Below are 17,106 nucleotides of genomic sequence, written 5' to 3'. Positions count from 1 at the left end.
AAACTCTATTTTTTCTTTCCACTTTCAATGCTATATACAAAATATTTTCTTTCCATTTTTGATAATGTCAATGTACGAAACAAACATTTTGAAAATTGAAAAATCTTTTTACGTCTATTTTGGAAGCAAACACCGAGCAACGGGGTACATTTCAATGAAACATGCATGAATAAATGAATGTCAATGTCTATTCCAATACATGTTACAAGCGAGGTTACTCCCGGGATGATGCGTGGTCAATGGCAAGAATGAAAAAACGAATGAAAATGAAAAATAAAAAATGAAAATAAAAAGCTCGCTAAGTTGAAAACCCGAAAGGGCGGCTTAGGCAAAAATGAGCACCCCGCTGATTGACAACCTATGAAGGCAATTCAGGCAAAAATGGGGCAATGAAAAGAATCTTATTCCCCGGTGAATCGAAAACCCGAAAGGGCGGTTCGAGCAAAAATGGGTTTGAAAATGAAAAATGAAAGAATGAAATATTGAAAAAAGCATTGACCACGAGATGAGAACATTCAAAGTTTACCCCGGCAACGACACGCCTAGCAACGGCAACCTGTATCCAAGAACCTCCCAAGGGTCCCTCCTCTACAAGTTTTATTGCCCTCGGCCATGGTTTTGATACGTCTCTCAACGACGGTCTCTCCAAAGAGGTTTTTCCCCTGTGAACATGTTGCGGCACGAGCCACTACGTGCCCAAACTTCCAATGTCTTGTCTATCTTTGTGAAGCTTCTCTGTCCAACTTGCACCAATCATGCATTCCAAGCATTCATACATGCATAATCATGCATTTTATGTGCTCATACATCCAATAATCTTGCTATACCATGCATACATGGTGCATATCCAATATCATTGTCAAATTCAATGCCAATTTCAATTTCAATTCCAAGCTGTCAAACTCAATTTCAATTTCAATTCCAATTGTCAATTTCAATTTCAATACCAACTTTCAAATCATGTCGGATGTCAAATTCGAAGCAATCTCAATTTCAATTTCAATTCAATGTCAATTCGAAGCAATTTCCAATCTCCAATTTCAATTCCAATTTCAATTTCCAATCTCCAATTTCAATTCCAATTTCAATTTCCAATCTCCAATTTCAATTCCAATTTCAATGACAATCTCCAATGTCAAATATCCAATGCCAATATCCAATGTCAATGTCAATGTCAATGTCAAATATCCAATGTCAATGTCAATTTTCAATCCAATTTCAATCCAATTTCAATGTCAATTGCAACTCTCCAATTCAATGTCAATGTCTATGTCTCAATCCAATTCCAATTTTCAATGTCTTTTTCAATTGCAACTCTCCAATTCAATGTCAATGTCTATGTCTCAATCCAATTCCAATTTTCAATGTCTTTTTCAATTGCAACTCTCAATCCATTGTCTATGTCTATGTCTCTGTTCAATCTCAACTTTCAATGCCAATTTTCAACTCAAATCAATGTCAATTTACTCTCAATTTGCTCTTGGGCCAACCAAAATGGTCATGTCTACCCTCAAATCAAGTCAATGACAATTTACCCTCAATTGGCATCTTGTTAAACCGGACTTTCAATTTGTATCTTGTTGCGGTCAAGTGCCGGGTTCGATCCAAAAAAGAACCACTTGTACCGGCTTATATACCTATGCTTCCGGACAAACGACAAGTTCGATCTAAAAAGAACGGTTGTACCCGGCTCATGCTTTGTTATCGGTCGGACGGCAAGTTCAATGCGAAGAACGAGTTTGTACCCGGCTTATGCTTTGTTATCGGTCAAACGACAAGTTCGATCTAAGAGAACGAGCTCGCACCTTCCCACATGATGTGGTGATAATCCAACAAGCAAGTTCGATCCAAAGAAACGGCTTGTATCAACCCTTTTGTCTATGTCTCCGGCCAAACGGCCGGTTCAATCCAAAGAACGGTTTGTGTCTGCCTATCTGTTTGTATCTTCAACCAAGTGTCAAGTTCGATCCAAAGAACAACTTGTATCTCGCCTATATGTCTATGTTTCCGGTCAAGTGCCAAGTTCAATCCCAAGAACAGCTTGCACCTATCTCTTGTTTTGTATTCCTTGGTCAAGTGGCTAGTTCGACCCAAAGAACAACTTGTACCCTACTTTCTACTCCCTGGTTTGTCTACCCCGTCAATGTCGACTTGAATCCCCGGTGACATGACGGGTTCCATAGACTCCGGTTGTTTGTCTTGCATTCATAATCAAAGTACTGCATGACATTCATGTTTTGAAAATCTAAGAACGTACTTTTATGTCCAAAAACGGTGCAAATGTTAATATTTAAGTATCTTCGTCCGTCAACTCTAAGACTTCGTCTCTTGACTCTCCGGACAAAGAAACTTAAATAGGGGCAGCTTGTTATACCCTAATTTTGGACCTAAAAATACTAATCAATTTTTCCTTTCTTGCATTTTAAGTCATTTGATATGTCTCGATCAATTGCATCTTTCTCTGCATCTTATCTCAATGTTATTTGCAAAATTCACATGCGGGGGCATTTTAGTCATTTCCTTTGTCAAAATTTCTTTCAATCTTTTAAAAAACTTGTTTGAGTCCTTTCAAATAGTTTGAATAAGTCCCTGTTTCATTCTATGTCAAAATCCATTTCAAAATTTGCATGAGAAGTCATTTTTATGCCGGTTGCCCCTAGGGGCATTTTGGTCATTTCAAGTGTCAAAACTCTGTTCAAATCCTAAAAAATTGTCTCTGAGCCTTTTAATTTTGCTTGTATGAGTCTTTGATTCAATCTCTGTCAAAAATCCATTTTTTCAAGTTTGCATACGAGTCATTTTCGGTCATTTTAGCCCCGGGGGCATTTTGGTCATTTCACACGAAATTTCGGCGAGAGAGGTACTTTAAAGTACCTCATTTAGGCCATTGGTTCGTTTTAGTCCGTTTTGTCAAATTTTAGACGTTTCACTTTACGTTTAGTCAAATTACCATTTTATTCCAATTTTATTTTTAGTTTTTTTCTAAGACTGAAGTTCCTAAAATTGCACTTTGGTCCTTCATGTTATTTTATCTTATTTTAAGACTCTTTTTTATTTTAGGTCAAATTTCGTTTAAGTCTTTTTGGTCAAATTGCACTTTAGTCCCAAAGTTCCAAATATTGCAAGATAGTCCTTTTTTGTCCGAATTAAATCTCTTTTTAAGTTTTTATTTTGCGAGTCGAGTCCTTTTAATTCTCAAAATTGCAAGATGGTCCTTTGTCAAAAAATCCAGCCAAGGCCGAGCCATTTCAAGTCCAAATCCAGGTGTCACAAGGCTGCGGGTCCCGGAGAATATTACACTTGGCCTATAAATAGAGGCCACATCACCAATTACAAAAAAAAATCAATCATTCAACGCCAACTCATCAAAAAGTCTCGAAACAAATCATAATTTTCTCTCTCTATTCTGTTACGATCAAAACCTCCAAAAAACTCAAGAACACCGAAGAACACAAACCCTAATTTCTATCAATGGCGATGAATTTGAAGCGAGTTCTCAAAGATTCATTGAAGAATCTTCATCATCGAACTCTTGTTACGCAATTCGAAGCTCAAGTTCATCACCTAGGTGACAAACACGAACGATCACGAAGCGAGGCATCAAGAGTGAGAAGAAGAGAAGATCGAAGTGAATTACGAACCGATTGAAGCGAAGAGAAAGAATAAGCGATTTATTTTCGAGTTCAAGACTTACCGAAGCTTCGCGGATCTAATTGTTCGAATCTCCAAACAAAATCAGAGTAAACATACAAATCCTTCTCGTTCTTGCTTCAAATCATCATCGAAGGATTAAAAGTGAAGTTAAACGGTGAATCGAAGTGAAAACTTCGAAAAGATTCGAAAAAGTGGAAACGAAACCCTAATTTCAAAAATCATGAAAGTTCATAGTTTGTTCTTCGATTTAAAGCATAAATTCATCATCGGCATGTAAAATAAGCCGGGATAGGGTTTAGTTTCAAAGAAATCGAAGAAATTTTCGAAACCCTAAGTTGTAGGTTCAAGTGTAGATCTGTTCGAATCCATGCCTAATTTCCAAAAACAAGTTTCGAAATCATGGAGAGGAGTTCAAGACGAACACGACGACATGTTTTTTTCGGAAAAAGTGTTCGGGTACGGCGGCGCCACCGGCAGCCACCGTACCTCCGTCGTAGTGTTCGTCGGAGAAGACGACGAGGGAGAAGAGAGAAGTGAGAGCTTCTCTCACTAGGTTAAGAGAAGAGAGAGAAGTGAAAGAGAAGAATGAATTGAACCGGTCCATAGCCTTTTATATAGGCGAGTTGGACCGGTACGGTTCAACCTTGACTTCTTGGTTTTGTGTTACGGCCGTTAGATCTAGGGTTTGATCCAATTGGATCGATCCAACGACCTTCTTCGATTCTGGTAAATCCGGGATCCGTTTCCCTTGGGCACAGGCTTGTGTTTCGCAGATTTCGTTTTTCCCATGCATCTTTGCTATCTTACACCTTGTTTCCACTTTTTACACCTCTGCATGATAAAAATTTCTTCAAGAAATTCCAAATAAATTTCCACATTTTTTTTTGGTAATTTTCTTGATGCTTCATAACCTTGTTTCACAATAAAACTTGATAAAAAAAATATGTGTGACTTTTTCACCATTCTTGATTAAAACTAGCAATTTCCTTGTAATTTTTTAGCTTAAAAAACCTTTAAAAAATTCCAAAAAATTCATGTAGGCTTCTTGATATTTTTGTAGCATTTTGTGATGATTTTCATATGTTAAAATTGGTTAAAAAATAAGGTGTTAATTTTCTTGTTATTTTTGTCATATTTTGTGCTAAAAATGAATGAAACTTTGCTTGATTTCAATCCTATTGCTTGATGAACACTTGTGACCTATGCCACTTGATTTGAGGGAGTTTTAACTACTGTTTGTGTTGATACTAATGCATGAGTATGAATCTTGATTAGTTACTTAGCTTACAAGTTAATTGTGTAGTTAAATAATGTAAATATGCTTAAAATTTGTTCTAAAATGCCAAGTAACTCATGTTGCCTTAATTCCCATCCCTAGACTTGTTTCTAAACCTTTAAAAATGCATTGGAATGTGAGAATTATAGGTCATATGGTTCTTGCATTCTATGAACAAATTTTAGCCATATTTGCACTCATTTTCCATCCTTTATGTTCTAGTGTTTCTCTTGCTTTATTTCCTTTGATATTGTCATGTGCTACTAACTCTTTTCATTTCATGTTTCATCATTTCATAAGCATCTCCATTTCATCCCATATTCATCTCTATTTCTTTCTTGCAATTTAGTTTGTACCAAAGTTAGAATGTAAACACTTAGGAGTTTTGTAATATTTTTCCTTTATGCACTTTTAATTTTCTTGGCAAAGAGGCCATAGAATGTATCTAGGGTATGATGTAAAGGACAATGGACTCTAATGATGTACACCGACACAAGCACCGACACATGCACACACATCACTATATAGCTAGAATATGCATGTTTAGATGTATGTTTAGGATTGTATGTTTAGATGAATGCTTAGGACTTATACTTAGAAAAACCAATTTTCCAAACAAATGTGAACAACTACACTCAAATCTTTTCCAAATAAACCTTGGGATCAAAATCCCATTGAATTTTCCTTTTCATTTTCTTAATCAAATCTCAATAAACTTTAATCAAACTTAGACCATATTTTGCAATTCACTAATTCAACCTCACCTTTTCTTAAATTCTCATGCCCTTGAGGCCTCTTTCTATTCTTCAAAATTCATTTTCAAACTTAAAATCAACCAACAAAAACAAAAACATTTTTGAGAGAGAACTACGGTGGATTTGATCCCCTAACCGGGTACGTAGGCAAGGAACAAAATTCCTTCAATTCAACTAAAATAAAAAATCCAAAAACATTCTTCTCCCTCCAATTCTTCACTTAGAAACTCTTAGGTTTAAATAACATCTTTCAAAATAGCATTTAAAAATAAAGCGCGCGCGTAGAAATTAAAGACGGTTCCTATAGGATACTATAGTCGTTATGGGTGCCTAACACCTTCCCGTAGCGAAAACAACTCCCGGACCTCGATTCTCAAGGGTTTTGCTTACTTTTTCCCTTCCCAAGAAAAAATAAGATATCACCGGTTAGAAAGGTTCAAACGTAATCAATGTTTGACACCCGAAAACCAAGATAAAACAGCTGGTTTTATTTCCACAAAGGCTACGATACCATATTATGAAACTAGAAAAATAGAATCTTGTTATTGCATTAATCGGAAAGTACGGGAGTATTTATAGTAAAATGCGGTTGCACCACAACATACAATGGTGCTGCAGTAGCTTATAATGCAAGATACTAAGCTAAACTAACTTGCTTGGATCCTAAGGTATCCTTATTATTATTATTATGTAATATCCGCCATTGATGAAAGCTTAGGATGAAGGTGGAAGAAGAGAGAAACATGCGTAACAAACCGTAACAAAGTTTTCCCGCCAAAAAGTTGTGCTTTGAACTTTGTTCTACAAGCCCTTAACACCGGATTTAGATACCAATTGTAAGGAAAATGATTGTGCATTCATTAAGTTCTGAAATACAAAGAGTGGATACCTATTTATAGTAAAGTATCCAAGTAATTTGAGCTAGCTTGCATTACAAGTAATCTCTGCCGAGTAAGCCCTAATTACACTAAAACAAGATTAAAAGCATAAGCACAAAGTTTTAACCTCCTAACAACAATGTACTCCAGTTTGTGAATTGTAAATTGATATATGGATAGATATACAATTTTTTTTACAAATGTTTGCAAATAATTATAATTAAATATCACTTCTTCGTAAAAGTTCTAAATGGCCTATGACACTTTTTTTCTTTCAATGGTACACTTTAACCATTATTTCAACAATTTATTTTTATTAGAAAAATTTATAATAATTTTTCTCTTAATTAATGATACATTTTTATTATAAAACTTGGTAACCGAAAATGAAAATGTGCATATTCATTAATCTTACGGCAACTTTGTTATTTATTCATTAATATTAGGTTGAATTTCTAACATTTTCATTTTGATGGTCATTCTTCCAAATTTTTAATTTTTATGTATGTGTGTGTGTGTGTATATATATATATAATATTTCGTTTTTTATAGAACAGATTTTATAATGAAGATGTACCACTAATTAAGAAGAAAAAATTATCGCTCAAAAAAGAAGAAAAAATTAATTATATATTTATAAAAAAATGAATACGTACAAAAATAAATAAATTGTTTATATCTATTAATTTATTTAAAATAATATTTTAGAGTTTTGAATTATTAATATCTAATGAAAAATAGAGTTTTAAACTAACACCACATAAATATCATCTTATTATTTACCCAAGAACGCTTAAATGAGATGGTACGAGTCTCTTCCGGTTTAACCAAGACTCGAGAGATTAGTCTTCGCAAGTAACGCGCGGAGGATATTCGCTTGACACAAAAAAAAAATATCATCCAATTATTTTAATTTAAAATAGGATATCCAGTTTTAAAAAATATCTTTCATGATTTTTTTTATAAATATATAAATGCAATTTTCATTTTCTTGAAGATTCATTGGTCCTTAGTGAGTTGTGTTTCCTAGATCTAAGGCATTGAATTTTAAACTCTTGAATCAATGATAAAATGAGCATTTGTATATAGGTACATTTTAAGCATGTTGTAACACCCATACTAAACGTACCTAGGAAGTTTAGCATGTGCATTAACTTGATGTTTGGATACATTAATATTTACAACAATAAAAACTCCGAATGAATATCATATACAATCACAAGCGTTCGTACAATGAGAGTATACATGACTTTGTCTAAAACATATTAAGAGCATCCTTGAAATCCATAGCATCCTGCAGCTAGTACGAACAAACACTTGCTTAACATCCATTTGGCTACTAGCTTGCCATACCAACACAGTTATGCGAAAACAAATAAGGATTGGTGTAACGCCCTACTTTTATTATTTATTATTTTATTGAGATTAGATGTCTTTTTATAATTTAGTCGACTTATTTTGATGAGTGATATTTGGGTGTGTTATACGGCGGTATTTACTACTATAATATATATGTTATTTGGTGTGGAAATATATTTGTTATTTTGTGTGAAAATATATATGTTATTTGGTGTAGAAATATATTTGTTATTTTGTGTGGAAATATATATGTTATTTGGTGTAGAAATATATATTTGTTATTTTGTGTGGAAATATATATGTTATCTGGTGTAGCATTCCGTTTAAGTTGTTAAACTCTGATTTTTATTAAGAAATTTTTATGTTGGGAAAACGGGGTGTTACAATTGGTATCGGAGCAGGTCGGTCCGTCCGGTCAAGTAGATGAGTCGTTGTGTCGTGTGACTGTTGAATACGTCGTTGTGTTTTCTAATTAATGGTTATGTTTTATTATGTGATCATGTTTGACTGACTAACCTTAATATGGTTTTTGTGTAATGTTTGAAGTTACTATTTTGTTATACATTGTTTAAGATATTTAAGTAATAATTAAATTCATTTTTCTCTTGTGCTTTGAATTTCGAGGACGGAATTCTTTTAAGGGTGGTAGAGTTGTAATGCCCTACTTTTATTATTTATTATTTTATTGAGATTAGATGTCTTTTTATAATTTAGTCGACTTATTTTGATGAGTGATATTTTGTTATGTTATACGGCTGGTATTTACTAGTATAATATATATGTTATTTGGTGTAGAAATATATTTGTTATTTTGTGTGGAAATATATATGTTATTTGGTGTAGAAATATATTTGTTATTTTGTGTGAAAATATATATGTTATCTGGTGTAGCATTCCGTTTAAGTTGTTAAACTACTGATTTTTATTAAGAAATTTTTATGTTGGGAAAACGGGGTGTTACAATTGGGATGAGACATAATGTCTCGGTGAGTTCCACCTAACCCTAGGCTATAGGCAACCTTGGGGAAACCTATGGTCACCATGTGTCTACAATACAACACGGCGGTTGATTATACGTGTGTGGTCATGCTTTCCTAGACGGTCGTGCACACTAGACCCGTCGGCGGTTCATCTTACTTGTCGTAGGTCTTTACTACATCATACGTGTCATGGCGGTTAAAAGGGAACCTAATACCGCTATGCCAAGATACGCTAAATGCATCGAGGCCAAACAAAATGTATTCATGACACGGTCCTAAACGGACGATTAGGGAAACCTAAGATCGTCGTTGGTATCTCATTCATAACTTGCTCTAATAACTTGTATGTGTCTAATGTCATATAATATCTTGACATCCTTAGGGATTCATGCTATCATACTAGTTCTCGACGATCTACGTCAAGGCTCTATTACATAACCTATACATATCTAACATCATAACATAATCAAGTTCATTCATTACGTTAGAGGTTAGCGTTGAACAATAACATTATGCGAGTTCATTTTACGGAGAGCCCCGGGGTGGAGTAAACTCGAGCACTATCCCTATCTAACTGATGAAAACCTATCTAAGGTAGTATCGGAACTCCCTCTGTGACGTGTGGGCCCCCTTGCGGAGCTTATCCCGTTCACATAGCGAAACCCCTTGAGATCCAACCTAGTGTGGATCACAAGAGACACGACACCTACATCTTTCATTAAAGTTTTGGTCTTAAACATTCATGAAAGGTTAAACCTATACATACTTCTTATTTACCTCGGATCCTTAATCGATTTGACTAGTGGTAAACTACATACTTGCTCATAATGAAGAGATTAACTTATCAATTCACGGCTTAACATGTGTACTTAAACCTTCTTGATCATGTGCGAAGAGAATATACTTCGCGTCTTATCCTATCATACATAGGACACATGTATAGTACTCTAGTTCTCGACAAACTATGTCGAGGCTCTACATTCAAACCCTTTCATAGTTCATCACTACCCAAACATATCGCATAACATTCACTCTTGCGTATCATTTATCAACAACCATTGTTAATGATTTGTCATGCCTTTCCCTTGTTTAGAAATGTACTTTAGTCACTTGGAATTGAGGGGTTCATAATTTAATAAAAGATTGCAAGAAACGGGCCTCGAACGGCATTTACGGACCTAAAGAAAATTTTGGAAAAATGTTGTCATCGAAGCTGCACGCTTAAGCATGTTCCCAAGCGTGCGGGACGCTTAAGCGTGCTCCAAGCGTGCGAGCCGGTAGTTACGACGTTTTGCACGCTTTAGCGTGTTGTGCACGCTTGAGCGTGTTGTCACCTGTCCGAAGTGCAGAAATCGTATTTTTACATAAAATCCTCAATTTTCAAGTGTTCTAATGCATCCTAATCTTCCGGGACATCATAAAAACAGCTTATATCATATGCATGGCAACAATTAACAATATATGATCATAAATGAAACAAAGGGGTTCTATAATCCCTTATTTCTTAATTAACATACATGAATTTCTCACATGGAAAATCACACAAAACCAAGGTAGGAAAGCTATCTAAGAACTCGCCTATGATTCTCGAAACATGCTTAGCATAAACTCCAACTCAACAATCCAAAACCCTGGCTCTTGACCTTGATGCTTCCATGATTTCTTAGCCATTAACCAAACCAAGCTTCAATCCATTATCTTAGTTGCTTCTTACTTGTTAATTCATCATAATTCATGCTTACTCATCAAATACACCACTTGAGAAGATCAAAGGAGTAGAGAGGGAGGTTAGGGGTGACTTTTTATAGAGAAAGAGGAGAGAATCAAACTAGAATCAAACATCCAAAAGCTTATGGTATCATGAGAGAACATAATATAAACTTGCCATGGAAGAGGAGGAAGTTTTTAGAAGGATTAGTGGAGAGAAAGAGAGAGGAGCGTGTGGTTTCTAGAGAGAAGGAGGAGAAAATTTCTTCTTCAAAACCTAGAGAGAGAAAGGACATGAGAAAATGAAGATTTTTGCCCCAAAAACACTTAAATACCCATTAGCGTGAAAGTACCAAAATGCCCTTCGTCTTAAGCGTGTTTAATACGACATTGATACTTAACTCATATTTAAGTGACATCGCGTAATAAACATTTCTCGTCGAACTTACTTTGCATAATCATTAATCTTCGACACGTTTGACTCGTTAATATTCCGATACCGACAAGCGGGATATTACACATGTGTGCACCTTAAATGTCACCACAAAGAACTAATGATTTGGTTTATTTACTCTTCAAAATCTCATTTCCATTTCATGCCAACTAAAAAGGACAAATTTTGGTTGACACGGGATACAAAAAGTTTTCATTTGTACTAAAAGATGTAAGAGGCAAATTTTCAATTTCCAATTTCAAATACTCTTGTGATACATTCAATCCTCTTTCATAATTCGGTACTCTCTCATTCTCTCTCTTTCAATAAAAATAAAAAAATACTCTCTCCTTCTCTCAAATGTCTCTCATCTCTCATTTTCTTTTTTTCTCTTCTCTCTTTGGCTCATTCTTTTAACTCTATTTTCTCTTCTCAAATTGCGGGAAAATTGTTATTTTTAAAAATACGAACACGGCGAGATAAAAGATTTCCTTTTCTTCTTAACAAAGCTATCAATAGTAAATCTACATCATAAAAACAAACAAGTAACAAACATGTGACTTCTTTGTCTGTCATTACATATTGTCCATGGATCTAATGTTTTTCCTTTGGTGACGGGGAAAGGGAGGTGTGAGGAGATGAGATATCAATGAAGAGAAGAAGTCGAGTAATAAATTGTGGTTTCATGAAACATCCATTGAAGATTTCGGATTAAAGCTAGGGTAAAAAACACGATGAAAAAGAAAAAGAGGGAAGAGTTGTTGGTGTTCTAATACACTAGGTTTAATATCGGTGTGGGTTATTTTTTTAGCCTAATAGTTTGGGATTGAAAAAAAAATCTATGTTTATAGTTGAATTAGATATTATTTGTCGTGGGTTTTGTTGTGGATGTTCAGAGAAAGCAAATGATCAATTTTATTTTTGCATAGGAGGCTCACGGTGGCCACAAAATATGAAAGATTTGGACATAAAATTCACAATCGAGTGGCGGAGCCACTCATGGGCAGGGGTAAGCAACGGCCCACCCCAACCTTAAATTTTTTTTTAATAGTTATATACAAGAATTATAATATGATATGATATTATATTTTATATATATATATATATATATATATATATATGTATATTGTATCTTGCGGGAATAAACATATCTATGTAGAGTGTTCCGGCGGTTAGGTAAAGTTCTCCAATGCTTTATGTTACCGGTTCGACTCCAACTATGCTCTTTTTTTCATTTCTTACTTTTTTTAAAAAAAATTATTAAAAAGTCCATTAAGGGGATTCGAACTGGTATAGTTATATACAAAAATTATAATATGATATTATATTATATATATTGTATCTTGCGGGAATAAACATATCTATGTAGAGTGTTCCGGCGGTTAGGTCAAGTTCTCCAATGCTTTATGTTTCCTTATCAGTTCAACTCCAACTATGCTCTTTTTTTTCATTTCTTACTTTTTTTTAAAAAAAAATTATTAAAAATTCCATTAAGGGGATTCAATTTTCCAATGCTTTATGTTACCTTACCGGTTCGACTCCAACTATTGTATCTTGCGGGAATAAACATATCTATGTAGAGTGTTCCGGCGGTTAGGTAAAGTTCTCCAATGCTTTATGTTACCGGTTCGACTCCGGCTATGCTCTTTTTTTCATTTCTCACTTTTTTAAAAAAAACATTATTAAAAAGTCCATTAAGGGGATTCGAACTGGTATAGTTATATACAAAAATTATAATATGATATTATATTATATGTATATTGTATCTTGCGGGAATAAACATATCTATGTAGAGTGTTCTAGCGGTTAGGTCAAGTTCTCCAATGCTTTATGTTACCTTACCGATTCGACTCCAACTACGCTCTTTTATTCATTTCTTACTTTTTTTTAAAAAAAAATTATTAAAAATTCCATTAAGGGGATTCGAATGAATTCGAACTGGTGCTTGTACACTAAAGAAAACTTACCACCATGGTAACAACTTTTTATCTTTAAATTTTGTTTTTAATTATATATATCTAATGCTTTGACTCTCATTCACAATTTGTGTGAACAAAGAACAGTTCTTTTTGCGATTAAAAAGTATATCTATACTATATATAAAGAAAACTACCCCTTTCAGCACACTTTTGGGTTGGATTTTTCTTTCCAAAAATACCCTTAATTTTTAATTTTAATTTTAAATACAAATAACACATGTAACAAATAGATAAGAATAAATTTAATTTAAGGAGAAAACTTACACACAATTCCTTATGAACTGTTCTTACTGTTAGCCAATTATAAAATAACACGTGGATTACTAATCCATGTCACTAATCGTCTTCGTTAACCATCTTTTATCTCGGTTAACCACAGATCAAACTCACAAAAAACTAGCACAAAACAAAAACTCATGTTACTTTTTTATCAGCCAATTTTACGTTGTAAATCTGTGTTGTTCCCCTCAATACAACCGACAAAGAATGACAACTATTTTCATATTCCTTCCACAAAAAACAATATTCCCATATTATTTTATTACTTCCACAAAAAACAGTATTTTCATATTATTTTATTAATATAATTTACTCTTCCTTAGCCTTTGATCAATTGTAACAAAGGTGAGCAAAAAATAAGGGTAAAGATTGAACTTTAAATCCTCGAAAAAAAGATTACTAACAAACGTGAGCAAAATATAATGTTAAAGATTAGACTTTAAATCCATTAAAAAAAGATTAGTAACAAACGTGAGCAAAAAATATTGTTAAAGATTGAACTTAAATCCTCTAAAAAATGATTAGTAACAAATGTGACCAAAAAATAATGTTAAAGATTGAAATTTAAATCCTCTAAAAAAATTAGTAATAAATGTGAGCAAAAAATAATAATGTTAAAGATTGGACTTTAAATACTCTAAAAAAATATTAGTAACAAACGTGAGCAAAAAATAAGGGTAAAGATTGAACTTTAAATCCTCTTGAAAAAAATATTAGTAACAAACGTGAGCAAAATATAATGTTAAAGATTGGACTTTAAATCCTCTAAAAAAAAGATTAGTAACAAATGTGACCAAAAAATAATGTTAAAGATTGGACTTTAAATCCTCTAAAAAATGATTAGGACTCAAAATATTTTAGAAAAAAAATTGTTAGCACTATATTAAATATTAATAAGTAGGGTTCTCATAGGTAGTTTGTTCCCGCATTGTTTAGTTTTCCTCAACCTCTCTCAACCCTTTGCATCAAAATTCAGAATAAACCTGTTTAGTTTTTTCCTTTATGTTACAACTAATCAAAGTCGATTAATTTTATGGATTACATATTTGACTTTGCTTTGGTTTATAATCAATTATGATTCAAATTGTTTACGATTAATTTTAATAATTATTTGACTTTGCTGGTCAATTATATGTAGCTTTATCAAGAGGAGTTTCTCATTAAAGAAGGGAAAATAGAAGGAGAAGATGAAGACTTTACGAAAAATGTAGTTTTTAAATATATTCTTTTATCGCAATAATAACAATGTTTCTTTTACATAACATGTCATTTAAACATTTATTTATGATGTTTCTTTTACACAATACACACATTTATGTTATGATGTTTCTAATTACTATTAGAATAAACAATAAATGATCATTATTGTGTAAAAGAAACATCAATATATCAATATTGATGTTTATAAACTAAAATATGCCTTGACGGTATCAATATATCAATATCGGTGCGTCAAGGCAAACTAAAATATGTTGAGTTCAAAAATTATTTTCAACAAAAGTTCTCATTAAAGAAGGGAAAATAGAAGGAGAAGATGGAGACTTTACGAAAAATGTAGTTTTTAAATATATTCTTTTATCACAATCATAACAATGTTTCTTTTATATAACATGTCATTTAAACATTTATTTATGATGTTTCTTTTACACAACACACACATTTATGTCATGACGTTTCTAATTACTATTAGAATAAACAATAAATGATCATTATTATGTAAAAGAAACATCATAACATAAATGCGTGTGTTGTGTAAAAGAAACATCAATATATCAATATTGATGTTTATAAACTAAAATATGCCTTGACAATATCAATATATCAATATCAATGCATCAAGGCAAACTAAAATATATTGAGTTCAAAAATTATTTTCAACAATAGTTCTCATTAAAGAAGGAAAAATAGAAGGAGAAGATGGAGACTTTACGAAAAAAGTAGTTTTAAAATATATTCTTTTATCACAATCATAACAATGTTTCTTTTACATAACATGTCATTTAAACATTTATTTATAATGTTTTCTTTTACACAACACATACATTTATGTTACGATGTTTCTAATTACTATAAGAACAGTACAATAAATGATCATTATTACGTAAAAGAAATATCATAACATAAATGTGTGTGTTGTGTAAAAGAAACATCAATATATCAATATTGATGTTTATAAACTAAAATATGTCTTGACAATATCAATATATCAATATCAATACGTCAAGGCAAACTAAAATATGTTGAGTTCAAAAATTATTTTGTTGTATGCCTTGACAATATTTTGTTTATGAGTTATAATATTTTGACATCCATATATCAATATATCAATAATATATCAATATCAATACGTCAAGGCAAACTAAATCAATATATCAATAATTTTTATAATATTTAAAAAGTTAAATCAAAATTATACAAACAAACATAATAAATAATCACATGCGTTAGCGTAGTAGAAAGAGCGTTGTACCCGTCTTTCCGCCAGTTTGGTATAAATAGATTGTTGACTTGTTTGTGATATATGCCTGGTGGAGGTAAATGACTGCGAATAATGTGATATATATGTTATGCTTTAAAGCAGTAGGAATTAGTCCCACATCGACTACAACATGTGGTACGATATACTTTATATACTTCAAAGTCACAATCAACATTTGAAGTGGAATTGAGAAAGGACGAGGTCAATTTTGCATATTGCTTCCATATTGCTTCCATCTCTTAAATTTCATTTTTTTATTTTTTTTCCGGGATTATTTTCTTAATTAAATATTTTTTAACTTCTACTAAGTTTAATTAGTTTTTTTTAAAAACGGGATTATTTTCTTAATTAAATATTTTTTAACGTTCTTAATTAAATAATATATTTGTAAATCTTATTTACAAAATTCGAAATCCTTTAAGAAACCTTTTTGAAGTCGAAAAAGTCATTGAAGATTTCCTTTGTAATTTTTTGTTACTTTACTTTACTTTTTCTTTGAAAATTTTATCGAGTTAAAATTGTTGTTGTATTTTCGTTCCTAATTTTTTTTTTAAATATGTTCTCGTATTTTATAAAAGTTTTTATTTTTTTAGTCAAAAAAGTTGTTGCAAATTTCCTTCATGATTCTTGTTTTTAAAAAATAGTCTCACATCTTGCATATAAAAGTTTTTAAGTCATTTAGACACCTTTTTGGATATATAAAAGTCTCATATATCTAAATAAATCATTTGTAAAGTCCCGTTAATTTTATGGATTACATATTTGACTTTGCTTTGGTTTATAATCAATTATGATTCTAATTGTTTACGATTAATTTTAATAATTATTTGACTTTGCTGGTCAATTATATGTAGCTTTATCAAGAGGAGTTTCTCATTAAAGAAGGGAAAATAGAAGGAGAAGATGAAGACTTTACGAAAAATGTAGTTTTTAAATATATTCTTTTATCGCAATAATAACAATGTTTCTTTTACATAACATGTCATTTAAACATTTATTTATGATGTTTCTTTTACACAATACACACATTTATGTTATGATGTTTCTAATTACTATTAGAATAAACAATAAATGATCATTATTGTGTAAAAGAAACATCAATATATCAATATTGATGTTTATAAACTAAAATATGCCTTGACGGTATCAATATATCAATATCGGTGCGTCAAGGCAAACTAAAATATGTTGAGTTCAAAAATTATTTTCAACAAAAGTTCTGATTAAAGAAGGGAAAATAGAAGGAGAAGATGGAGACTTTACGAAAATTGTAGTTTTTAAATATATTATTTTATCACAATCATAACAATGTTTCTTTTACATAACA

The sequence above is a fragment of the Medicago sativa genome, chromosome 6 (assembly GCF_051527215.1).
Source record: "Medicago sativa cultivar Bolivia chromosome 6, Bolivia_mono, whole genome shotgun sequence".
Classification (NCBI taxonomy): domain Eukaryota; kingdom Viridiplantae; phylum Streptophyta; class Magnoliopsida; order Fabales; family Fabaceae; genus Medicago; species Medicago sativa.
The sequence above is the reverse complement of the archived record's forward strand: the minus strand, read 5'-3'. Positions refer to the sequence as shown.